The following is a 27383-nucleotide window of genomic DNA, read 5'->3' as shown; positions in this document are numbered from 1 at the left end:
TTGGGGAGAATGGGATCAAAGGCTATGGGGAGAAAGCAGGATTAGGCTATTGAGTTGGATGATCAGCCATGATGGTGATGAATGGCGGAGCAGGCTCGAAGGGCCAAAAGGCCTCCTCCTGCTCCTATCTTCTATGTATCTATGTATGTATCTATGTCTTTGTAGTTACCCTTATTTAATTGTAATACCGTTACATCTGATTGCAGCTTCTCCCTCTCAAACTGCAGGGTAAATTCTATCATATTGTGGTCACTGCTCCCTAAGGGTTCCTTCACCTCAAGTTCATTAATCAAGTCTGCCTCATTCCTCCATAAGGAGGAAATAGCGGGGCACCTGGAGGGAAATTGTCCCATTGGGCAGACGCAGCTTTTTAAAGAAAAAGATAGATACCTTTCTAAAGAATAAAGGGATTCGGGGATATGGTGTATGGGCCGGAGAGTGGAGCTGAGTCCACAAAGATCAGCCATGATCTCATTGAATGGCGGAGCAGGCTCGAGGGGCCAGATGGCCTACTCCTGTTCCTAGTTCTTATGTTCTTATGTTCATTACACATCACCAAATCCAGAATTCCTTGTTCCCTAGTAGCCTCTGTCACAAACTGCTCCAAAAAACCATCTCTTAGACATTCCACAAATTCCATTTCTTGGGATCCACTACCAACCTGATTTTCCCAGTCCACCTGCATATTGAAATCCCCCATGATTATTGTAATATTGCCTTTTTTACATGCCTTTTCTATCTCCTGATTTATTTTCTGCCCCACATCCTGACTACTGCTAGAGGGCCTGTACATTACTCCCATCAGGGTCTTTTTAACTTTGCGATTCTTCAACTCTACCCACAGAGATTCTATGTCTTCTGATCCTATATTGCTCCTTGCTATTGATTTAACTTCATTCTTTACTAACAATGCAACCCCACTCCCTTTGCCTGTCCTTTCGATAGGACACATATCGTTGGATATTTAGATCCCAGCCCTGATCCCCTTGCAGCCACGTCTCTGTGATGCCCACAACATCGTACCGGCCAATTTCAATGTGCACAACAAGCTCATTTACCTTGTTCCGTATACTGCGTGCATACACCCTCAATCCTGCATTGACCACCTCCCTTCTCACACTTGTCACCTTTTTTGCTCTGCCTGAGGGTGATGTTCTCTTATTTTGGTTCTCTATTTCCTCTTCAGTTATTACACCTTCTAAGCTCACATTCTGGTTCCCACCCCGCTGCCATACTAGTTTAAATCCTCCCGAGTGACTCCAGCAAACCTCCCAGCCAGGATATTGGTGCTCCTCCAGTTTAGATGCAACCCGTCCTTCTTGTACAGGTCCCACCTGCCCCGGAAGAGATCCCAATCGTCCAAAAATCTGAAATTCTCCCTCCTATACCACCAATTTAGCCACGTGTTTAGCTGCACTACCCTCCTATTTCGAGCCTCACTGGCACGTGGCACAGGGAGTAATCCTGAGATTACAACCCTTGAGGTCCTGTTTTTTAGCTTACTGCCTAACTCCCTGAACTCCTTCTGCAGGACCTCATCAGTCTTCCTGCCTATGTCGTTAGTTCCTATGTGAACTACAACCTCTGGCTGTTCACCCTCCCCCTTCAGGATGTCCTGTGTTCGTCCAAAGACATCTTTGACCCTGGCACCAGGGAGGCAATATACCACCCTGGAGTCTGTTTCACATCCACAGAAGCGCCGATTTGCCCCTTACTATAGAGTCCCCTATAACTATCAAGCGGCACTTACTCAGCAATAACCTGCTCACGGACGCTCAGTTTGGGTTCTGCCAGGGTCACTCAGCTCTTGACCTCATTACAGCCTTGGTTCAAACATGGACAAAAGAGCTGAGTGTCAGAGTTGAAGTGGGAGTGACTGCCCTTTGACATCAATGCAGATTTGACCGAGTGTGGCATCAAGAAGCCCTCGCTAAACTGGAGTCAATGGGAATCGGGGGGAAAACTCTCCGCTGGTTGGATTCATACCCGGCACAAAGGAAGATGGTTGTGGTGGTTGGAGGTCAATCAGCTCAGCTCCAGGACATCACTGCAGGAGTTCCTCAGGGTCGTGTCCTCGGCCAAATCATCTTCAGCTGCTTCATCAATGACCTCCCTTCCATCATAAGGACAGAAGTGGGGAAGTTCGCTGATGACTGCACAATGTTCAGCATCATTCACAACTCCTCCGATAATGAAGCAGTCCCTGTCCCAATGCAGCAAGACCTGGACAATATCCAGGCTCGGGGCTGACAAGTGACAAGTTACATTCGTGCCACACAAGTGCCAGGCAATGGCCATCTCCTACAAGAGAGGATCTAACCACCACCCATGACATTCAATGGCATTACATCGCTGAATCCCCCACAATCAACATCTTAGGGGTTACCGTTGATCAGAAACTGAACTGGACTTACCGAATTAATACTGTGGCTACCAGGGCAGGTCAAAGGCAAAGAATCCTGCGGTGAGTAACTCACCTCCTGAACCCCCCCACCCCCAAAGCCTGTCCACCATCTACAAAGCACAAGTCAGGAGTGTAATGGAATACTCTCCACTTGCCTGGATGAATGCAGCTCCAACAACACTCAAGCTCGACACCATCCAGGACAAAGCAGTTCCACTTGATTGTTCCCCCTTCCACAAACATTCACTCCCTCTACTACCAACGAACAGTGGCAGCCGTGTTTACCGTCTACAAGATGCACTGCAGCAACTCACCAAGGTTCCTTAGACAACACCTTCCAAACCCATGAACACTACCATCTAGAAGGACAAGAGCAGCAGATACCTGGGAACCCCACCACCTGGAGGTTCCCCTCCAAGTCACTCACCACCCTGACTTGGAAATATATCGCCGTCCCTTCACTGTCGCTGGGGCAACATCCTGGAACTCCCTCCCTAACAGCACTGTGGGTGTACCTACACCTCAGGGACTGCAGCCGTTCAAGAAGGGAGCTCACCACCACCTTCTGAAGGGCAACTAGGGATGGGCAATAAATGCTGACCTAACCAGCGACACTCACATCCCGTAAATTAATTTTAAAAGATCATTTCCGCATGCTGACCTCCATTGCTGCCACTTCCCTGACTTCAACCTCAACCTCGGATTGCATGGCGCTCTCCTCAGTTGCAGTCTGGACCCAAAGGTCAGTGATGACCTCTCTCATCTTCTCTGTGCTTGTGCTTATTATAGGTCACCTCATCCTTGGGGTCACAGAAGGGACATAGTAGGCCATTGGGATGCAAGTTGTAAGGAGAGTCTGTAGTTGGTGACATGTGTGTGAAAAGCTCCTGGCCAAAGAGGGAAATCCATCCGTCGGGGTTTGGTGGAGGGGGCTTATACTGGAGATGCAGGCAGGTGGAGTGTTGTTGGTCTCTCGGGGATTGGGGACTGATGTGAGGAGTAAGGGACAGGAGTGAAGCCAGTGGCATAGAGGTGGTGACTCACCTGGGCCTCCCTCAGGGGGTCATTCATCTTCTTGCAGCTCTTCATGCCAGTCCTCCTCATTCTGGCAGCATTGACAGCCTCTGCCACCTTCTCCCAGGCGCTGTTCAGGAGGACGGGCTTCAGTCTCCGCCCCACCCTGGGGAAGAGGGTGTCCCTCCTCTCCTCGATGGCATCCATATTCGTGGTTGTAATGAGAGTGTGTGCTGGGTGGATAGTTTATAAACGGCTCCAACTTGTCAGCCCCGGTGAATCAGACGTTGGTGGGCCAGGAAATCATTTGTATTTCACATCAGCAGAATGCTGGTTATTTGCATGGCCTGAATGTAGCCTGAACAGTGTCACCATCAGGAATGCTAATTACACGCGATTCACATCCGGTGGAAGAACATAGGGCAGGATTCTCTGATTGCCGACGGCAAAATCTCGTTCGCCGATTGGCTGGAGAATCCGTTTTTACGGCTAAATCCGGGGGTGGCGCTGATTACGCTGCACGAGGCCCTGCCCCCAATGGGCCGATTTCACGACGGCGTCAGTCACGTGTGCTCACAGTTTTCGGGACTTCACGTGGCGGCTGCGGGTACGTGGCCGCACATGTGAGATTCCCGAAAACTGTGAGCACATGATCGATGCCACCATGAAGTCGGCTCATCGGGGGCAGAGCATCAGGGAGGGCGTGCGGCGTATCTGCAGGTAAAGCCGGGGCTTTATGTGGTGCGGCTGCCAACCCCCCACCAGGCAGAGCATCGGTGTGGGGGGCGCCGCCGACGCTTTGGTCGTAAGACCAGACACTTCCTCTGAACCTGGAAAGTGTGAAAATAGATAAGCCCCCTGGGCCGGATGCAATTTATCCTAGGATTCTCTGGGAAGCTAGGGAGGAGATTGCTGAGCCTTTGGCTTTTATCTTTAAGTCATCTTTGTCAACAGGAATAGTGCCAGAAGACTGGAGGATAGCAAATGTTGTCCCCTTATTCAAGAAGGGGAGTAGAGACAACCCCGGTAACTATAGACCAGTGAGCCTTACTTCTGTTGTGGGCAAAGTCTTGGAAAGGTTTATATGAGATAGGATTTATAATCATCTAGAAAGGAATAATTTGATTAGGGATAGTCAACATGGTTTTGTGAAGGGTAGGTCATGTCTCACAAACCTTATTGAGTTCTTTGAGAAGGTGACCAAACAGGTGGACGAGGGTAAAGCAGTTGATGTGGTGTATATGGATTTCAGTAAAGCGTTTGATAAGGTTCCCCACGGTAGACTATTGCAGAAAATACAGAGGCATGGGATTCAGGGTGATTTAGCAGTTTGGATCAGAAATTGGCAGCTGTAAGATGACAGAGGGTGGTGGTTGATGGAAAATGTTCAGCCTGGAGTTCAGTTACTAGTGGTGTACCACAAGGATCTGTTTTGGGGCCACTGCTGTTTGTCATTTTTATAAATGACCTGGAGGAGTAAATTTGCAGATGGCACTAAAGTCGGTGGAGTTGTGGACAGTACGGAAGGATGTTGCAGGTTACAGAGGGACATAGATAAGCTGCAGAGCTGGGCTGAGAGGTGGCAAATGGAGTTTAATGCAGAAAAGTGTGAGGTGATTCATTTTGGAAGGAGTAACAGGAACACAGAGTACTGTGCTAATGGTAAGATTCTTGGCAGTGTGGATGAGCAGAGAGATCTCGGTGTCCATGTACTTAGATCCCTGAAAGTTGCCACCCAGATTGATAGGGTTGTTAAGAAGGCGTACGGTGTGTTAGCTCTTATTGGTAGAGGGATTGAGTTTGGGAGCCATGAGGTCATGATGCAGCTGTACAAAACTCTGGTGCGGCCGCATTTGGAGTATTGCGTGCAGTTCTGGTTGACGCATTATAGGATGGATGTGGAAGCATTGGAAAGGGTGCAGAGGAGATTTACCAAAATGTTGCCTGGAGGGAAGATCTTATGAGGAAAGGCTAAGGGACTTAAGGCTGTTTTCATTAGAGAGAAGAAGGTTAAGAGGTGACTTAATTGAGGCATACAAGAAATGAAATTAAATTTAAATCACTTATTGTCACAAGTAGGCTTCAAATGAAGTTACTGTGAAAAGCCCCTAGTCGCCACATTCCGGCGCCTGTTCAGGAGGGCTGTAATGGGAATCGAACTGTGCTGCTGGCCTGCCTTGAAAGCCAGTGATTTAGCCCTGTGCTAAACAGCCCCTATGATCAGAAGATTAGTTGGGTGGACAGTGAGAGCATTTTTCCTCGGATGGTGATGTCTAGCACGACGGGACATAGCTTTAAATTGAGGGGAGATAGATATAAGACAGATGTCAGAGGTAGGTTCTTTACTCAGAGAGTAGTAAGGGCGTGGAATGCCCTGCCTGCAACAGTAGTGAACTCGCAAACATTAAGGGCATTTAAATGGTCATTGGATAAACATATGGATGATAAGGGAATAGTGTAGATGGGCTTTAGATTGGTTTCAAAGGTCGGGGCAACATCGAGGGCCAAAGGGCCTGTACTGCGCTGTAATGTTCTGTGTTCTATGTTCTATCCTAGCCTCAAAATTGGAGAATCCAGCCGGAGTCTCCCAAGCAGTGAATTCAGCCAATTCTTTTTAAACTTAAGTAATCAGGTCATGGGATTTGAGCAGGCTAAAGATGAAGTATGAGTGGGAAGAGCCAGGGGTTGAAGCAGTCAGGTTTTGAGGCAGTAGGGTTTAGATTTGGCTGGTAAAAGCTGTGTTTTGACACAGACAAGAATCTGCAGACTATTTCCTGAAAGATCTCTGTCTCTCGCTGAGGCAGTTCTATACAGCAATTATTCCTGTGTTTGCATGGGGTGGCATGTGGTGCAGTGGATAGCACTGGGACTGCAGTGCTGAGGACCCAGGTTCGTAATCCTGGCCCTGGGTCACTGTCCATGTGGAGTTTGCGCATTCTCCCCATGCCTGCGTGGGTTTCACCCCCTACAACCCAAAGGTGTGCAGGGTAGGTGGATTGGCCATGCTAAATTGCCTCTTAATTGGGAAAAAAAAAAGAATTGGGTACTCTAAATTTATATATATTTTTTAATTCCTGTGTTTGCGAACTGCATTTTTATCTGAGATGGGTGTTGCTTGATTGGAAGAAGATAGCAGTGAGCAGTTTATTGTTAAGCATTATTTAACTGGATCCTCCTAGCAAAGGTTGGGGTCTGGTCCGGAATCATCACAATACAACGATGGGAATGGAGGTTCTCCTCCAAGCCACTCACCATCCTAACTTGGAAATATATCACCGTTCCTTCACTATCGCTGGGTCAAAATCCTGGAACTCCCTCGCAAACAGCACAGTGTGTATACCTACACCACATGGACTGCACCAATTCAAGAAGGCAGCTCACCACCACCACTACTGTATTTACTCCATGTAATTCACCCATGACATTGGGAAGATTAAACATAAACTGGGTTACCACTTTGCAGAATACCTTCGCCCAACTCGCAAGCGTGACCCTAACCTTCCTGTCGCTTGTCATTTCAACTCAGCACCTTGTTCTCATACCCATATGTCATCCTTGGCCTCTTGCATTGTTACAATGAAGCCCAACACACACTGAAGGAATCGAACTTCATCTTCTGAATAGACACATTATACCTTTTTGGATTCAACATCGAGTTTAACAAGATTGGACTGTGATAAAAGCAAAAGAATGCAGATGCTGGGATCTGCTCCAACAAGCCCCGAAAGACGAGCTTGTTAGGTGAATTGGACATTCTGAATTCTCTCTCTGTGACCCGAACAGGCGCCGGAGTGTGGCGACTACGGAATTTTCACAGTAACTTCACTGCACTGATAATGTAAGCCTACTTGCGCCAATAAAGATTATTAAAAAAAAGAAATCCCACCCGGAAATACCACCCGGGGGAGGGGAATCCCAGGGAGGGAAATCCCAGGGAGGGGGGAGGGAAATCTCAGGGAGGGGGGGTGGGATCTCAGGGAGGGGGGTGGGAAGGGATCCCACCCCCACCCCCCACCCATGGTGTTATTTATGTTGTCATCTGTGATTGCAAAACCTGCCATTGAATCTTCAAAATGTGTCAGCCACTTTTGCCAACACGGGATTCCAGATAATTGCTCTTCATTCACTTCAAAATTTTGTAAATTGTCTTGGACAATTGCATATTCATCAGCAATGAAGTGATGAAACATATCTGCAATGAATTGGAATTAATTTTGTTTGATAGGATTTGCAAAATCATTCTGTGTACAAAGATTTCTTTGTAAAAATGTGCAAGCCTTTGATTGAAATTTTTTGAAGTGCCTGAGGTACTGGAGACAGATCAGGGAAATGCTTTGATAAAGCTTAATGTTCGGAAACCCAAATGGTCTCTGGGCAGCCACTTTTGCCGTGTATATTGTGCAAGTTTCCCTGTTGTCACACCTGAGCTGGAGGGCATCTTTCATCATAGATTATTATAGAATTTACAGTGCAGAAGGAGGTCATTCGGGCCATCGAGTCTGCACCGGCTCTTGGAAAGAGCACCCTACCCAAGGTCAACACCTACACCCTATCCCCATAACCCAGTAACCCCACCCAACACTAAGGGCAATTTTGGACACTAAGGGCAATTTATCATGGCCAATCCACCGAACCTGCACATCTTTGGACTGTGGGAGGAAACCGGAGCCCCCGGAGGAAACCCACGCACACACGGGGAGGATGTGCAGACTCCGCACTGACAGTGACCCAAGCCGGAATTGAACCTGGGACCCTGGAGCTGTGAAGCAATTGTGCTATCCACTATGCTACCGTGCTGCCCCTAATGCCTCTTGTATGTGTCTCTAACACAGCCACAGTGAAATGAAATGAAAATCACTTATTGTCACAAGTAGTCTTCAAATGAAGTTACTGTGAAAAGCCCCTAGTCGCCACATTCTGGCCTGTTTGGGGAGGCTGGTACAGGAACTGAACCATGCTGCTGTCCTGCCTTGGTCTGCTTTCAAAGCCAGCGATTTAGCCCTGTGCTAAACCAGCCCCTATGTGTACCTAAATTTCTAACTTAAGATATTGTTAAGATCATATGATGTAAGGGCAGAAATAGCCTGTTCGATCCATTGAGTCTGCTCCACCATTAAATGAGATCATGGTTGATCTATTGGAATCCTCAACTCCACTTATCCCCATAACCCTCAATTAAAAATCTGTCCATCTCAGTCTTGAACATACTTAACGACCCAGCCTCCACAACTGTGTGCGATAAAAGAATTCCACAGATTTACTACCCTCTGAGAGAAGAAATTCCTCTGACCCCATATTTTGAGATTATGCCCTAGACTCTCCCGCAAGATAAAACATCCTCTCAGCATCAACCCTGTCATGACCTGTTTTGGCTGAGGCAAGCACATCCAAATGTCCATACCTGAAAACAATGTATTTTATTTCTCAACTTCCTGTTACCATTATGAAATTCTTGAGACAGGAACAATTATATATTCAGCCAGAGACATTTAGAAGCAAAATTGCATGGGCAGTCAAACATGGGTATTTCTTTTATTATTCCTTCCTAGCAGACTCTCTCTACTGGTACAAGTGTTTATGGACAGATGTACAACACAGTTTTCAATACATTACAAATGCTGCGGGACATTGGGATCTCAGTGTTTTTATACACAAATTGTAAGAAATTAGCATGCAGATGCAGCAAATAATTACAGCAATTTATATTGTAGCACCTATTAATATAATAAAATGTTGCAAGGTGCTTCACAGGAGCATTATAAAGAATGACACTGAGCCCCATATGGAGACATTAGGCCAGACAACCAAAGGTTTGGATTAAGGAATGTTATAAAGGGGGAAAGTGAAGTAGCGAGGCAGAGCAGAGCAATCTAGGAAGGATATAACGTGGGCATGGAGTTGTGGCAACTAAAGACGCAGCCACTGCTGGTGGAGCGATTAAAATCAGGGCGCACAAGAAGCCAGAATTAGAGAGCACAGGTATCTCAGAAGATTGTGCATCTGGAGAAATGGATAGTTACCTGAAGAGAAAGAGGAACAGTTAGCAGGGCTATGGGAAAATGATAGGCTATGGGACCAAGAGTTTTGCTGTTACAGAGAGCCAGCATGAATACAATGAGCTGAATGGAATGGCCTCCTTCTGTCCTGCAACTATTGATACTGTGATCCTGGACCTCCCACCAACAGTACTATGGAAGCACCTTCGTGACTTAGAAAGCAGCTGTGAAGAGAAAAGCCCAGTATTTGCATTTCAAGGTCTGATTAGCAAAGCCCAGATTCTGAATGAATATTTTAAAATGTTAAATTGATATGGTTTAAAAGGTACATCAATTAACTTTTTAAAGTCAGTACATGCAGAGAAATGAAAGAAGTGAAAATAAATAACAAAAATTAGGCATGATGTCCTTTAATATTGTGCTCCCTTTTCCAGATACATATGTATTAACTTGGATCAACTGTACAACCGAACATTTATTTTTGTTTCACCTCCAAATGAATCAATTTACAGAGCACAGGGCAGACTGAGTAGAATTGAGATAGACTCTCATTATATCAACTCATCCCTTACTTGTTTTTAATTAATTTTAAAATAAGGTTTAGTGGATATTTAACTGCATCACTAATTTCCTTTCTGAATTTAGCCTGAGTCACTGCATAAATGCTGGTATTTGTACATGAACTCAAAAGATGAAGCATAGCTGCAGCTTGTTGGGCCTTATATAAAGGATCATCGAAGCTTGTGTGATAGAAACTACCCGTAACTCGGACATACAAGAAATACACAACATACGTCGTCCATAACAGTATAAAACTGCCAGAAATGGTGAAAAGTAAAATGATGGATTTTTTACGATTTGCTATCTCCGGATCATTGCAATTCTCACCTTGGTTACAACCACGGAGTGCTCTGCGAGCTTTACTCGCCACTAAGATATTTTTGACAGTCAGAATATTAAACAGTAGAATGAAGGCAAATGGGAGCAATGGGGTGAGAATGCGATGGAGCCAAGCGAATGCTGTCCAAGCTTTGGAGTTAGAAAAGCGTTGCGTTAGGATGCAATCCCACTGCACATTGTCAATTACATATCGAGGGCCGAATGCAAAGTACCAGGGAATGCATTTTAAACAGAAGATTGCAGACACGATTGCGATAACCAAGCCTGCTGTCTTGTCGGTGCAATATTTTGTTCTCAACTGTTGGCAACAAATGGCAATGAATCGATCAAAGGTGAAAGCCACTGTTAGCCAAACAGCACAATCCTGACTAGAAGCGTAAAGAAGGACAATGAGGCGACATATGGGTGTTGTGTCAAAGACAGAACTTTGGAAATAATAATAGACAATCTTATAAAATATTACATCAGTGATAATGACCAACAGATCTCCCACTGCCATTGACACGAGATAATAAGTGATGCATTTGGTTAGGCCACATTTTCCACGGGACAGGATTATAATTGTCAATAAGTTAACTGCAAAATGAAAGAGAGAAAAAACACAAATTATTGGTTAGGAAATTAATAAGAGCATCAGTTTGGAGGAAATTTGAATATATATCCAATGGATTAGTCGTACAAAGCAGAGAAGGAGGATGCAACATGGAACAGCTGATCAAGAAAATAATTCTAAATGGAGGATCTAAAACATTGAAATCTGGAAGAACTTTTGAATTAATTAAGATACAGTGCAATGTTGTTTTGGTCAAGTGGAGCAATTCAGTCAGTCCAATTGCCTGCTCTATCCCCACACACATGGGCATTGCTTTTTCAAATGCCCATCTAACTTATTTTTGAAATCATTGATCATCTTGGCTTCCACTCTGCTCGTGGGCAGTTTTGTTTTTACTGATTTACAGGATGTGGGTATTGCTGTCGAGGCCAGTGTTTATTGAGAAGGTGTTAGAATTTTCAATTGAAGGGATCTTAACCTGCCAAACTACGCCAAGTTGGGGGAAGCTTAGTTGATGAATCAAAGTCCTGGCGCACTACGACAAGTTGAAAGATTTGTAATATTTTTGGACTACGCCATGTTGTTGGATTCCTAGTATTATTCGACTGTGTAAAGTTGAAGGAATTTATATTATTTCTACTATTCGGTTACCAGCAGCACTTTGCGATTACTGGGACTCAGCAGAAATTTGCAGTTAAAACTTCTCAGGTGCCAAAAGGAATTATTTTATTTGTCTTCTATTGATTACAATTTGAAAGTAATTTAAAAGGCAATTTGTAGACAATTCGAAGCTTTCAGAGAATTACAGACATTATCATTTTTGCTTAGGCAGACAGCTCGAAAGTAACTTTTAAAAGGTCAAAGTCTGGAAATGAAACATGAAGAGAGAGAGAGAGCTAATCTTCAGCTAAACTCAAACTCAAAAGTACACTACATCACTGACACAGACTAACACCCCGGAAAAGACAACACAGCACAACACAAACTAGCAGAAAGACTATTAAGGACAAAACTGACTAAACTAACAGAAAGACTAAAAAATGGCGGGGGGAAACTTTTCAGTTATACACTTTCATGTCTGTCTTAAGTCATCTAATCACACCCCAATATAATCCTAATTGGTTTGGGTTAGACTCCAACACATTTGATTTGATGGCAAGCCGTCCATCTTCAATGTGCAACATTAGCTTTTAATTGTTTCATGTCTGCATGTTATGGAATGTGATATTCTGCTAATCTTTGCCAGCAATAAACTGGTCTTCTGCTGACTTAGCTGTTATCTGCATTGTGATCAATGGTGCCTTCATGTTGCTATGGTGCCTGCTTCGTCCTTGATCTGATTACTGGTACAGCCTGTGTTTTAATGTCACACTGACTTTGAAAATATGCATTTGCCAGAACAACGGACCTCAGTAAAAGTGAATTATGCTGTATAAATGGGTATTTAAAACTGGGGCTTAATATTTATGCTTAAACAGCTATCTTTTACCTATACTAGTTGTATTCAAAATACCTGGCTTCTACAGAAGGTGGTGGTGAGTTGCCTTGAACCGCTACAGTCCCTGTGTGCAGGTACACTCACGGTGCTGTCAGGATGGATATTGCAAGACTTTGACCCAGCGACAGTGAAGGAACAGCGATGTAGTTTCACATCAGAACGTTGAGTGGCTTGGAGGGAAACATGCAGATGGTGTATTACAGTTCCCATACTCCAATTTATATCAGGAAACCAGATTTGTAAACTGTGAGGAAAAGATACTTGGCTCCAGGGATGATTCCATGGACAACTGGGGATCTTTTATATTAAAATAAACTTTATTATTCACACAGGATTAACAGCCAAGGGGAAAAAAATGTTTTTCAATTAACAGGTAAACAGTTACAAAAAAAGTAAAGCGAGGTTTGAGCTGTCTTTCCCATCTACTTCTAAAATTTCAATTAACCAAAAGCCCCACACACAGGTCAATAGCACTTATTAATAAGGTTAACATTCAGTGAACAAAGAACAAAGAAAAGTACAGTTCATGAACAGGCCCTTCGGCCCTCTAAACCTGCGCCGACCATACTGCCTGTCTAAACTAAAATCTTCTACACTTCCTGGGTCCGTATCCCTCTGTTCCCATCCTATTCATGTATTTGTCGAGATGCCCCTTAAACGTCACTATCGTCCCTGCTTCCACCACCTCTGGCAGCGAATTTCAGGCACCCACTACCTTCTGTGTGTTGTGTTGGGTGTTCCGCTATACAGATGAACCAACACGGTTGTAGATGGTACAACTCTGTTTTATTACTCTTAATAACAACACCTGTAAACTTATGACTGTGGTTCGTACTTTACCCATTAACCTGTGGACCCAGCCCTAACACTATCTTAGAGAGGCACTCAGCACATGGTGTATGTCTGAGTGGCACGCTGTGAGCTCTGTGCCCTGAGCTGTCTCCTGCTGGAATGAGTGGGAACTTTGGTGTTCCCCGTTTTATACTGCGTGTGCTCTCACTGGTGATTGGCTGTGATGTTGCGTGTGTGTTGATTGGTCCGTTGATCTGTCCATCAGTGTGTATGTGTGTTTGCATCATGATATGTTTATATGTTTATCTGAATATCATGACATCCCCGCTTTTTACAAGAATATGTGCCTATGTGGTAATAAATATTGGTGTGTACTGAGTGCAGCTGAATATGTGTGTGCAATATCTACAACATGTACATGAGGCTAAACTATATACATAGGAAGGTGTCAGGTGCAACATAGCAACGAGGTTGTACCATAAACAAAACAAGTGCAATCATCAAACATCAAAAACGAACTCCTGTAACGACAAAAGGAGAAATACATTAACATTGTGGCATAACACTTTAGTGAGTCCAATGTGCAAACAGGCTCATAAGTCCAGCCTAGTACGTGGGCGACGAATTCGGGTTGACCACCTCAAGGGTGGGTTAGGATCCACCGGCTGAGGACTGGGCCTGGCCACAGGCAATAGAGGAATAGGCAGAGTGGCAGGAAGCTCCGCGAAGTCGACATCAGGGACAACAGGAGAGCGTGGCACCGGTGCATGATCATGTAGCGAGCGCGGAAGCAGCTGAAGGGCCCGCCGATTACGCCGGCGAATGGAGCCATCAGGCATGCGAACCAGGAATGAGCGGGGAGCCGTTTGGGTATGGGGTAGTGTTCCCTCATGATGTTGTTGTTCAGGTCTTTCGGGTCGATGCAGATCCGGAGTTCGCCAGAGGGCTTTTTTACGCACACCATGGAGCTGACCCATGGCGTGGGCTCCGTGACCCGGGAAAGCACTTCTTGGTCCTGGAGATCCTGCAGCTGCTGCTTGAGGCGGTCTTTGGGTGGTGCTGGGACTCTACGAGGTGCGTGAATGACCAGGATGGCGTCCGGTTTGAGCCCTATTCTGTAAGTGTCGGGCAGTGTGCCCATGCCCTTGAAAGCCTCCTGGTTGTGGGCGAGGAGCGAGTGGAGCTGTGCCCTAAAGTCTGCATCCGGGAAGTCGGACGTGCCTTCTGGAGACAGAGTGTGTACCCGTTGAACGAGGTGGAGAACCTTGCACGCCTGTGCGCCTAGCAGGGAATCCTTCGATGATCCAACTATCTCAAAGGACAGTATGGTTGTGAATGCATTGAGTGTGACCTCGAGCTGGCAGGATCCCATGGCCGGGATAACATTTCCGTTGTAATCGACCATCTGACAGCAGGATGGCCGAATCGGTGGTTTGACCTTCAAGGCGTAGAAGGCTGACCATGCAATAAGGTTGGCGGAGGCACCATTGTCTAAACGGAATGTGATTGGTGATCGGTTGACCATTAGGGTGGCACACCATTCATCACCCGAATTGACACTGTTCCCTGGCATCGGCTGGTGGGTCCTACTTGGGGACAAAAGAATATAAGAACATAAGAACTAGGAGCAGGAGTAGGCCATCTGGCCCCTCGAGCCTGCTCCACCATTCAATGAGATCATGGCTGATGTTTTGTGGACTCAGCTCCACTTTCCGGCCTGAACACCATAACCCTTAATCCCTTTATTCTTCAAAAAACTATCTATCTTTATCTTTAAAACATTTAATGAAGGAGCCTCTACTGCTTCACTGGGCAAGGAATTCCATAGATTCACAACCCTTTGGGTGAAGAAGTTCCTCCTAAACTCAGTCCTAAATTCCCCTTATTTTGAGGCTATGCCCCCGAGTTCTGCTTTCACCCGCCAGTGGAAACAACCTGCCCGCATCTATCCTATCTATTCCCTTCATAATTTTATATGTTTCGTGGTACAAGGAGCCATTCAAGTGGGAGGAGAGAAAAGAAATGTAATTGTAATTGGGGATAGTATAGTTAGGGGCATCATGGTAGCACAGTGGTTAGCACTGCTGCCTCACAGCGCCAGGGACCCTGATTCAATTCTGGCCTCTGTTTGTGTGGAGTTTGTACGTTCTCCCCTTGTCTGTTTGGGTTTCTTCCAGCTGTTCCGGGTCTTCCCACAGTCCAAAGATGTGCGGATTTGGTGAATTAGTCATGCTAAACTGCCCCTTAGTGTCCTGAGGTACAGGGATAGGGTGGGGAAGTGAGCCTAGTTAGTGACCCTCTTGCAGAGGGTCAGTGTAGACACAATGGGCTGAATGGCCTCCTTCTGCACTGGAGGGTTTCTATGACACTGTTCTCTGTGACCAGGATCGAGAATCCCGTACGTTATGCTGCCTGGTGCCAGGATTCAGGATACCTCATCTGGGCTGCAGAGGAGGGTAAAGATTCAGTTGTTGTCCACTTTGGTACCGACGACATTGGTAGAACAAGGACAGAGGTTCTGCTCAGTGAGTATGAACAGCTAGGAGCTAAATTAAAAAGCAGAACAAAGAAGGTAATAATCTCTGGATTACTACCTGAGCCACGAGCTAATTGGCACAGGGTCAATAAGATTAAGGAGGGAAATGCACGGCTCAAAGGTTGGTGTGCGAGGAATGGGTTTGAAATCTTGGGACGTTGGCACCAGGACTGGGGAAAAGAGAATCTGTTCCGAAGGGACGGTCTTCATCCGAATTAAGCTGGGACCAGAGTCCTGGCAAATCGCATAACTAGAGCTGTAGATCGGGCTTTAAACTGAATGGGGGCGGATTCAGTTGCATGGAAAATTAGAAAACTAAAATTAAAGGAGGTAGGAGTGCAGGTTAGCAATGTGGTGGATGGTTTCCAGAAAATAAAGATGAGGGACAGAACAGGTGAATCTTTATTCACCAAGGAATTATAGGAGAGGAGGGAAATTTAACAATGGAACAAATTTAAAAGCTTTGTACCTAAACGCACAAGGCATTCGGAACAGAATTAATGAGCTAACGGCACAAATAGAAACAGAGGGGTATGATTTGGCAGTGATTACTGAGACGTGGTTACAGGGAGACCAGATCTGGGAACTGAATATCGAAGGGTACACAATATTTCGGAAAGATAGACTGAGGAAGAGGAGGTGGCGTAGCTCTGTTGGTGAGGAAAGGGATCAGTGCTGGAATGAGAAATTATATAAGCACTGGAGATGAAGTCACAAAGGGAAGAAGTCCTTGGCAGGAGTAATCTAAACTGGAGCTGGTTTAGCACAGTGGGCTAAACAGCTGGCTTGTAATGCAGAACAAGGCCAGTCGCGTGGGTTCAATTCCCGTAGCGGCCTCCCCAAACAGGTGCCAGAATGTGGCGACTAGAGGCTTTTCACAGTAATTTATTTGAAGCCTACTTGTGACAATAAGCGATTATTATTATTATCTATAGGTCCCCAAACAGTAGTTCCACAATGGGCACAGTATAAACCAGGAAATAATGGGGACTTGCAATAAGAATGAGTGATTTTAATATGCACATAGACTGGAATCAAATTGACAAGGGGAGCCTGGAGGCAGAGTTCACTGAATTAGAGAGAGTTTCCTGGAACAGTTTGTTGGGGAGCCAACCAGGGAGGAGGCGACTCCCAAATTGGTATTTTGTAATGAGGAGGGATTAATTAATGATCTCATAGTTAAGGATCCCCTCCGGAGCAGTGACCATAGTACGGTTGAATTCAAGATTCAGTTTGAGGGAGAGAAAGTGGAGTCCCACACTGGGACTAAACAAAGGAAATTACAGATTTGGCTCGTATAGACTGGGCAGGAAGGCTGAAAGGGAGGACAGCGGATGAGCAGTGACAGTTGTTTAAGGAGATACTCAATTCCTCACAACTAAAATATCTCCCAGTAAGGAAGAAATAAGAGGGGTAAAAAACATCTGTGGTAATGGATAGAAGGTCCAAAAGCCAAATTTGCAGATGACACTAAAATCGGTGGGACAGTAAGTTGCAATGAGGAAATAAGAACCTTACGAATGGATATAGATAGATTAGGAGAGTGTGCCAAAATATGGCAGATGGAAGTTAGCATCTATAAATGTGAGGTCATCCATTTTGGTTGGAAAAATGGAAAGGCAAATTATTATCTAAGAGCGGAGATCTTCAGGGTGCTCCAGGGCACAGGGGTCTGGGGGTCCTCGTGTATGAGGCACAGAAAACGAGAATGCAGGTGCAGCAGGTAATAAGAAAAGCAAATGGAATGTTGGCATTTATAGCAAAAGGAATTGAGAATAAAGGTGAGGAAGTGTTGTTGCAACTATACAAGGCATTGGTAAGACCGCACCTGGAGTATTGTCCCCTTATTTGAGGAAAGATGTAGTGACATTGGAAGCAGTTCAGAGGAGATTCACTAGATTGATTCCAGAGATGAGGGTTTGTTGTGTGAGGAGAGATTGAACAGTTTAGGTCGATACCCTCTAGAGTTTACAAGAATGAGGGGAGATCTAATTGAGGCAAACAAGATGCTGAAAGGTTTGGATAAAGTAGATGTGGAGCTTCTTGTGGGACATTCTAAAACGAGAGGTCATAATCTCAGAATAAGAGGTAGCAAATTTAAAACAGAGATGAGGAGAAACTACTTCTCCCAAAGGATTGTGAATCTGTGGAATTCGCTACTCCAGAGTGTGGTGGATGCTGGGACAGTGAGTAAATGTAAGGAAGTTAGACAAATTTTTAATTGGTAATGGGTTGAAGGGTTATGGAGAACGGGCAGGAGGTGGAGTTGAGGACAGGGTGAGGTCAGCCATGATCACATTGAATGGTGGAGCAGGCTCGAGAGGCTAAATTGCCGATTCCCGCTCCTAGTTCTGATGTTCTCAATATTCTTATGTTCTAAAAAAGAACTATTCCGTCTAATTCCACCTCCCAGCTCTTGGTTTGTTGCCCTGTAGGTAACAGCATCTCAAGCACAAATCTGGTGTTCTTGATTAATAAGCAGATTTCTTGATTAATAAGGGGTTATGGGAAGAAGGCAGGAGAATGGGAATGAGGAACATATCAGTCATGATCGAATGGCAGAGAACCGATGGGCCATTAGGCCTAATTCTACTTCTATACCTTATGGTCTTATGGCTGACACATTTATGCACTTTGGAGAAAAGGGGCTGGATTGCCCAATTCTGGGGCTATGTCCCCACGCCGGCGTGGGAACAATGGCGTTTTTCACCAGGAAAACTGGTGCTGATTCTCCGTTTTGCTGGGGGCTAGCAGGGAGACAGTGTAGAGCACCCGGCTCTAGCTGCTGATATGCCCCAGAGAATTGCCGGGTCTGTGGCCACGCATGCACAAGGCGGCCTGCAGCGGCCACGCCATGCTTCATGGCGGAGGCCACTCGTGGACCTGGCTCGCGAAATAGTCGCCCCTTCGGCCGGCTGGTGCGCCCCGGACCGGCCCACAACAGTGCCCCCAGCCCCGAATAATGTCCCCCCTACCTGCGGATCGCAGCCGCCACGCTGAGTTCCCGACGGATGAGACCACATGTGTCCCTTGCTGTCGGGAACTCAGCCTGTCGGGAACGGTAGCACTGTGGTTAGCACAATTGCTTCACAACTCCAAGGTCCCAGGTTCGATTCCGGCTTGGGTCACTGTCTGTGCGGAGTCTGCACGTCCTCCCAGTGTCTGCGTGGGTTTCCTCCGGGTGCTCCGGTTTCCTCCCACAGTCCAAAGATGTGCAGGTTAGGTGGATTGGCCATGATAAATTGCCCTTGGTGTTGGGTGGGGTAACATGCTGACATGTTGGCCTTTCACCCCCTGCAGAGAATGGAATTCTGACAACAACCCGCGATGCTGGCCGCCGTGGCGATGGCCGCAGCCCTGCAAGGTGCCCTGTTGGAGCGGGGGCAGCTCAGAGAGGAGGCGGAGGCTGCAGCAGAGGAACGGGCAGCAGAGGGGCAGGTGGCAGCCGCTCAGGCTGGAGGGCTGCCCGCCCGACACGAGAGGAGGAGGTGCCCCGTGTGTACCGCAAACCGCATGTAGATCGCGGACCTACCGGACCGGGCATGTAGACTGAGACTGCGGATGAGTGGAGGGACTGTGAGACACATTTGCCAGATGATGGCACACCTGGCACCGCGGGGGTATGGGGGAGGATACCCGCTCCCGGTGACCGTCAAGGTGACATTCGCCCTGAAAATCTATGCGACGGGATCGTTCCAGGTGTCGAGTGGGGACCTGTCCGGGATTTCACAGACATCGGTGCACAGGGGCATCCACGCTGTCACGGATGCCCTATATGTCCAGGCGGACCAGTACACCCAGTTCCCTGTGGACCCAGCCCACCAGGATGCCTGGGCAGCGAGGCCCACTGCCATGCCGGGATGCCCTGGGTCCAGGGGGCGATTGACGGGATGCATGTCACCGTCCGGGCACCTACGGATAACAGGCCGATGTTCACTAACTGAAAAGGGTTTCACTCCATGAACATCCAGCTGGTCTACGATCAACAGATGCGCATCCTGCACATCTGCGCCCGCTACCCGGGCAGTATACATGACTCATTCATCTTGGCACACTCGGTGATCCCCGGCATGTTCAAGAGGCATTCTCCCCTGAGTGTGGGGTTGGCTGCTGGGCGACAGGGGTTACCCGCTGCGGTCGTATCCAGAGGCTACAGACTGACCCGGAGACCCAATACAATGACGCCTATACAGCGAACCAGGGGTGTGGTCGAGCAGTTCTCTGGCATCCTCAAGATGCGCTTCAGGTGCCTGGACCGCTCTGGAGGGGTCCTTCAGTATGAGGCTGAGAGGGTCGCCTGCACCGTGGAGGCTGGCTGCATCCTCCACAATATAGTCCAGCAGAAGGGCGATGTGCTGGAGGAGGAGGATGAGGAGGATGCGGGGAGGGGGACGATGAGCGGGACATGGGGTCCCAGGCAGGCAAGGATGCCGTCATCACCAGGTCCAGTGCTGGGGCAGTCTGATTGCGACATGCTTCCCCGACTAGGGGGGAGGGGGGTCGCTGGCCTAGGGTACGGACATCACCATCACAGGCTCCCTCCCTGGGGTAGGGGTGGAGGAGAACCGTCCACCCACGAGGCCTTCACTTGTCCCCCATTCCCCACTCCCCCCTGGCCATCACTGACCAGCCCACACCCATCAGACAGAGACCGAGGCAGCTTTCAACGGTGTTAACAGGTGGTTATTGTGCGGAAACATACAGTCTGTGCCCCAGCCCCTATAACCAAACTGTGCCCTGCACCCGTGCTAACTTAACTGGTGTCTAACTTTCTGGCCTTACGAGCCCTAACACAAGGCCTAGGTGGTTCCCCAGACGGTACAACAGGAGTGGAGGCAGCCTGCTGTACCTCCTGCCCTGCCCTTGGCGCTCATTTTCTGGGGTGACCCGGCCTGGATTGGCCCGGCTGCTCCTCGGGGGTCCCGGGTGGCGTGGTGCCACCCTGTTCTGACTACTGCCCACTAGATGCAGCAGGCCCTTCGTGACCAAAAAGGTTAGGTCGTTCCCAACACCTCCTCCTCCCTTGGGTTGCCGATGGCCCCCGGGCTACTCCATGGGACAGGGGTGTGAGCCGAGCCAACCTCTGAGGCCCCCCCACCACCTGCCGCTGCCAGTCTTGGAGGCCCGCTCTGGTCTCGACCGGGGTCTGCACGTTCGTGGCCATGAGCACAGGGAGTGGATCATCTCCATCTGGGACTGTACCACCACCCTGAGGGTCCCTCTGGTACTGGGATACCTCCCTCTGGGATTGGGAAACCTCCCTCTGGGACTGGACCACCCCACCCAGTGTCTGCGCCACGCTGGCCAGCGCCTGGGCAATGCCGCCGATGCTCTCAGCCATGGCCTCCTGAGTCTCGGGCAGAAGGCTGGGGGCATTGGCTCTGGCACTGGCTGGGGGGCGGGTGTCTCGGATGGATTGGCCCCATCTCCGGCAGGTCCTGTAAGACACAAGATGACATGTATCATTAGACAGCGGGCCAGAGGCGGGGGAGGGGATGTTGGGGGAAGTGTGGGAGGTCAGTGTGAAGGGGGTGAGGGTTGGGGGGGGTGAGGGGGTGAGTGATTGAGGGTGGTGAGGTGGGTTGAGGAGGGGTGAGGGTTGCGGGGGCTGAGGGGGGGGGGGGGGGGGGTCCACACATGTATCATGTGGATCCGCAGCTGAGCAGGGTCTCACTTCCTCACCCGCTGCTGACCTTCACCTCCGGGCCGCAGACTATGTCCAGTGCCCTCTGCTCGGGCACGGCGAGGGGGCACAGGTCTGGTGGTCCCCCTCTGGCCATCCCCTGCTCCCGGCGGTTGTGCGCAGCCTTCTCCGGGAGGGGGGGTAAACACAGACAACAACACTGTCAGATGTTCCGACGCATGCAGCCCAGGGGTTATGTAACTGATGGCATCAGTGGCCAGGGCACCCGGCCATTGCGGCTGGAATGGGTGCTGGCATGTGGGGCAGGGTGGGGGTTCGGCCAGGGTTAGTGCCAGGGGCAAGCGCTGCCGACTCACCCTGGCCACCCTGAGGAGGTTGTGCAGTTTCTTCCGGCACTGCTGGCCAGTTCAGGTGATGTTGCCCACGGTGCTGACCGCGCCTGCCACGTGCGCACAGGCACGGCGAGCGATGGCGCCTGACGGCCTTCCTCCCGGGCCGGGATACAGGATCATCTGCCTCTCCTCCGCGGCCTCCAGGAGGGTGTCCAGCTCAGCGTCCCTGAACCGTGGCTGCTCTCCTTCCAGACCCGGTGAATCCGGCGCCGCTGTGCTTGGAACCGGTTGCGTTCCACGTGGCGGTGGTGCTGGCCTATTCAGAGTTGCTGAATCGCTGCAGCTGTTGCGCCATTTTTGCTGCCGTAAAACACCACGGTCCCCACGCCGGCGGAGAATCCAGGCCCTCACCTCTGAAACCTACATGTAATTCTACTTTGAATCCTTCCAAAGACGCTCACTCGCATCCTTCCCAAAGTGTGACCAGATCGGGACAGAATACTTGAGTTGTCGCCCACCAGAATGTTCCAGATATTCAGCGAATCTCACCCACCTTTGCAGTCAATGGTTGGGATTCTCTGTTGAATGTTCGTCCTGCCCTCACTGCGGGAGACGGAGAATTTAGCCGTGCCTCTGCCGGCACGATTCTCTACTCCGACCGCTTCCCATTGAAACCACGGTGCTGGCACGCTGCTGACTGGAACATCTTATGAGGAAAGGCTGAGGGACTTGAGGCTGTTTTCGTTAGAGAGAAGAAGGTTAAGAGGTGACTTAATTGAGGCATACAAGATGATCAGAGGATTGGATAGGGTGGACAGTGAGAGCCTTTTTCCTCGGATGGTGATGTCCAGCACGAGGGGACGTAGCTTTAAATTGAGGGGAGATAGATATAGGACAGATGTGAGAGGTAGGTTCTTTACTCAGAGAGTAGTAAGGCCATGGAATGCCCTGCCTGCAACAGTAGTGGACTCGCCAACACTAAGGACATTCAAATGGTCATTGGATAGACATATGGACGATAAGGGAATAGTGTAGATGGGATTTAGAGTGGTTTCACAGGTCGGCGCAACATCGAGGGCCGAAGGGCCTGTACTGCGCTGTAATGTTCTATGGATAATCCAGCCGCCAATGAACAGACAGAAAAATCCGGTCAATGTCTCTATTTAAGGAGCCCGAAATCCAATTGGCTTTGATGAATACTCTCACAATACATTTTGCCATCTTCAAAGATCAATGCATATCAGCCAAAGTACTTCTGATCCTCGACACTCTTTCGAACTGTGCTATTGGCTTGGAGAATCAGTGCAGAACCTTCATCAGTTCCTTGGGAAGGCCAAATGGAATTAGTTCAGGCACTAAGTGACCACTTTAAGGCCTTCTATATGATCGCGATCACCAGCGACAGAAGTGCTGCTGCTGAAAGCGACAGGCAACCTGAGCCTACCTCCTGCCTTCAGGGTCACATTCCACTGTCTGCCCAGGGGTCCGTGCATGTGTGCTATCTGCCCAGGAGGTCCGTGCGTGTGTGCTGTCTGCCCAGGAGGTCCCATCATTGCCGTTCACCTGCCCAGAACATCCTCTACAGCCATCAGGCAGAGATTAGCGAGAGGTCGGACTGTTGGTTAGGATGTTTTTAATGCTGAGGATATAGGTTGCTGTGCTCTAACCCCTAATCATCTCTATGTACTGCACCTGCAACAACTCAAGTGTTGTCTAACCACCTTATCAAACGTGGCAACTGCTCCTTCTCGGTGTAACCCCAGACAGCACATCAGGGGCGCATTCTCCGACCCCCCGCCGGGTTGGAGAATCGCCGGGGGCTGCCGTGAATCCCGCCCCCGCCGGTTGCCGAAGTCTCCGGTACCGGATATTCGGCGGGGGCGGGAATCGGGCCGCGCCGGTTGGCGGGCCCCCCCGCTGGATTCTCCGGCCCGGATGGGCCGAAGTCCCGTCAATAAATTGCCTGTCCCGCCGGCGTGGATTAAACCACCTTTTGAACGGCGGGACAAGGCGGCGTGGGCGGGCTCCGGGGTCCTGGGGGGGGTGCCCCCACGGTGGCCTGGCCCGCGATCGGGGCCCACTGATCCGCGGGCGGGCCTGTGCCGTGGGGGCACTCTTTCCCTTCCGCCTCCGCCACGGTCTCCACCATGGCGGAGGCGGAAGAGACTCCCTCCACTGCGTATGCGCGGGAAACTTTCAGCGGCCGCAGACGCTCCCGTGCATGCGCCGCCCGGGGATGTCATTTCCGCGCCAGCTGGCGGGGCAACAAAGGCCGTTTCCGCCAGCTGGCGGGGCGGAAATTCCTCCGGCGTTGGACTAGCCCCTCAATGTTGGGGCTCGGCCCCCAAAGATGCGGAGCATTCCGCACCTTTGGGGCGGCGCGATGCCCGTCTGATTGGCGCCGTTTTGGGCGCCAGTCGGCGGACATCGCGCAGTTTGGGGAGAATTTCGCCCCAGAAGTGGAGGTGACCGGCTGCATGTCTCACCCTCTGACCTGTAATGCCCTTGGCGACTGTCCTCTGGAAGGACTGGGCCTGGTTGGGCCCTGCTGACATTATGGAGGTGCCACTCTGTCCTGCCTGCTGTCAGGCGCGAGTGTCAGGTGGGAGGGATTTGGAAGGGGTGAGGAGTTCCAGCACCTTCCCGGCGGAAGGCAACGGGTCCCATCAATTCCTCCTTCCTCGGGATGCTTGATGTCCCGCGCTGCTCCATGGGATAGAGGTGAGGCCGGAATGATCCCATTGGGCTCCAGTGTCACCTGGCTCTGCCAGTCCTGGAGGCCGCCTTTCTCTGAGTCACGGTCTCGATGCCCTCAACCTTGGATCACTGAGAGCGGGTCATGTACATCAACGAGTGAGTCATGCCCCTCACTGCCTCGGCCATGCCCCTCACTGCCTCAGTCATGTCCCTAACTTCCTCGGCCATGTCCCTCACTGCATCGGCCATGTCCCTCACTGCCTCGTTCATGTCCCTCCCTGCCTCAGTCATGTCCCTCACTTCCTCGGCCATGTCCCTCACTGCCTCAGTCATGTCCCTCACTGCCTCGGTCATGTCCCTCACTTCCTCGGCCATGTCCCTCACTGCCTCAGTCATGTCCCTCACTGCCTCGGTCATGTCCTTCACTGCCTCGGTCATGTCCCTCACTGCATCGGCCATCACCCTCACTGCCGCGGCCATGTCCCTCACTGCCTCAGCAATGTCCCTCACTGCCTCGACCGTGTCCCTCACTGCCTCGGCCATGTCTCTCACTGCCTCGGCCATGTCTCTCACTGCCTCGGCCATGTCTCTCACTGCCTCGGTCATGTCCCTCACTGCCTCGTTCATGTCCCTCCCTGCCTCAGTCATGTCCCTCACTGCCTCGTTCATGTCCCTCACTGCCTCGGCCATGCCCCTCACTGCCTCAGTCATGTCCCACACGGCATCGTTCATGTCCCTCACTGCCTCGGCCATGTCCCTCACTGCCTCGTTCATGTCCCTGACTGCCTCGGTCATGTCCCTCACTGCCTCGACCATCACCTTCACTGCCTCAGTCATGACCCTCATTGCCTCAACCATGTCCCTCACTGCCTCATTCATGTCCCTCACTGCCTCAGTCATGTCCCTCACTGCCTCGTTCATGTCCCTCACTGCCTCGTTCATGTCCCTCACTGCCTCAGTCATGTCCCACACGGCATCGTTCATGTCCCTCACTGCCTCGGCCATGCCCCTCACTGCCTCAGTCATGTCCCTCACTCTCTCGGTCATGTCCCTCACTGCCTCAGTCATGTCTCTCACTGCATCGTTCTTGTCCCTCACTGCCCCGGTCATGTCCCTCACTGCCTCGTTCATGTCCCTCACTGCCTCGTTCATGTCCCTCACTGCCTCGACCATGTCCCTCACTGCCTCGTTCATGTCCCTCACTGCCTCGACCATGTCCCTCACTGCCTCAGTCATGTCCCTCACTGCCTCGTTCATGTCCCTCACTGCCTCAGTCATGTCCCTCACTGCCTCGTTCATGTCCCTCACTGCCTCGGCCATGCCCCTCACTGCATCGTTCATGTCCCTCACTGCCTCAGTCATGTCCCTCACTGCCTCGTTCATGTCCCTCACTGCCTCGTTCATGTCCCTCACTGCCTCCTTCATGTCCCTCACTGCCTCGTTCATGTCCCTCACTGCCTCGGCCATGCCCCTCACTGCATCGTTCATGTCCCTCACTGCCTCGACCATGTCCCTCACTGCATCGTTCATGTCCCTCACTGCCTCGTTCATGTCCCTCACTGCCTCAGTCATGTCCCTCACTGCCTCGGCCATGCCCCTCACTGCATCGTTCATGTCCCTCACTGCCTCCTTCATGTCCCTCACTGCCTCGTTCATGTCCCTCACTGCCTCGGCCATGCCCCTCACTGCCTCGTTCATGTCCCTCACTGCCTCCTTCATGTCCCTCACTGCCTCGTTCATGTCCCTCACTGCCTCGACCATGTCCCTCACTGCCTCAGTCATGCCCCTCACTGCCTCGTTCATGTCCCTCACTGCCCCGGTCATGTCCCTCACTGCCTCGTTCATGTCCCTCACTGCCTCGTTCATGTCCCTCACTGCCTCGTTCATGTCCCTCACTGCCTCGTTCATGTCCTCACTGCCCCGGCCATGCCCCTCACTGCCTCGTTCATGTCCCTCACTGCCTCAGTCATGTCCCTCACTGCCTCGTTCATGTCCTTCACTGCCTCGGTCATGTCCCTCACTGCCTCGGCCATGCCCCTCACTGCCTCAGTCATGTCCCTCACTGCATCGTTCATGTCCCTCACTGCCTCAGTCATGCCCCTCACTGCATCGTTCATGTCCCTCACTGCCTCAGTCATGACCCCCATTGCCTCGACCATGTCCCTCACTGCCTCAGTCATGTCCCTCACTGCCTCGTTCATGTCCCTCACTGCCTCGACCATGTCCCTCACTGCCTCAGTCATATCCCTCACTGCATCGCTCATGTCCCTCACTGCCTCGTTCATGTCCCTCACTGCCCCGGTCATGTCCCTCACTGCCTCAGTCATGTCCCTCACTGCCTCGTTCATGTCCCTCACTGCCTCGTTCATGTCCCTCCCTGCCTCAGTCATGTCCCTCACTGCATCGCTCATGTCACTCACTGCCTCGACCATGTCCCTCACTGCCTCGTTCATGTCCCTCACTGCCTCGTTCATGTCCCTCACTGCATCGTTCATGTCCCTCACTGCATCGTTCATGTCCCTCACTGCCTCGTTCATGTCCCTCACTGCCTCGTTCATGTCCCTCCCTGCCTCAGTCATGTCCCTCACTGCCTCAGTCATGTCCCTCACTCTCTCGGTCATGTCCCTCACTGCCTCAGTCATGTCCCTCACTGCCTCGGTCATGTCCCTCACTGCCTCGTTCATGTCCCTCACTGCCTCGGTCATGTCCCTCACTGCCTCGGCCATGTCCCTCACTGCCGCGGTCATGTCCCTCACTGCCTCGTTCATGTCCCTCACTGCCTCGGTCATGTCCCTCACTGCATCGTTCATGTCCCTCACTGCCTCGGTCATGTCCCTCACTGCCTCGGTCATGTCCCTCACTGCCTCGGTCATGTCCCTCACTGCCCCGGCCATGTCCCTCTGTGACTGGCTAAGGTCAGTCATTGCCTCGCCAATGCTCCTGATGCCCTCAGCCTTGGCCCTTTGTGACTGGGCCAAGCTCTGGAGCATCGCAGCAAAGTCCATGTCTGCCTGTGA

The sequence above is a fragment of the Scyliorhinus torazame genome, chromosome 14 (assembly GCF_047496885.1).
Source record: "Scyliorhinus torazame isolate Kashiwa2021f chromosome 14, sScyTor2.1, whole genome shotgun sequence".
In the NCBI taxonomy this organism is placed as follows: Eukaryota; Metazoa; Chordata; class Chondrichthyes; order Carcharhiniformes; family Scyliorhinidae; genus Scyliorhinus; species Scyliorhinus torazame.
Note: the sequence above shows the minus strand (reverse complement) of the source record.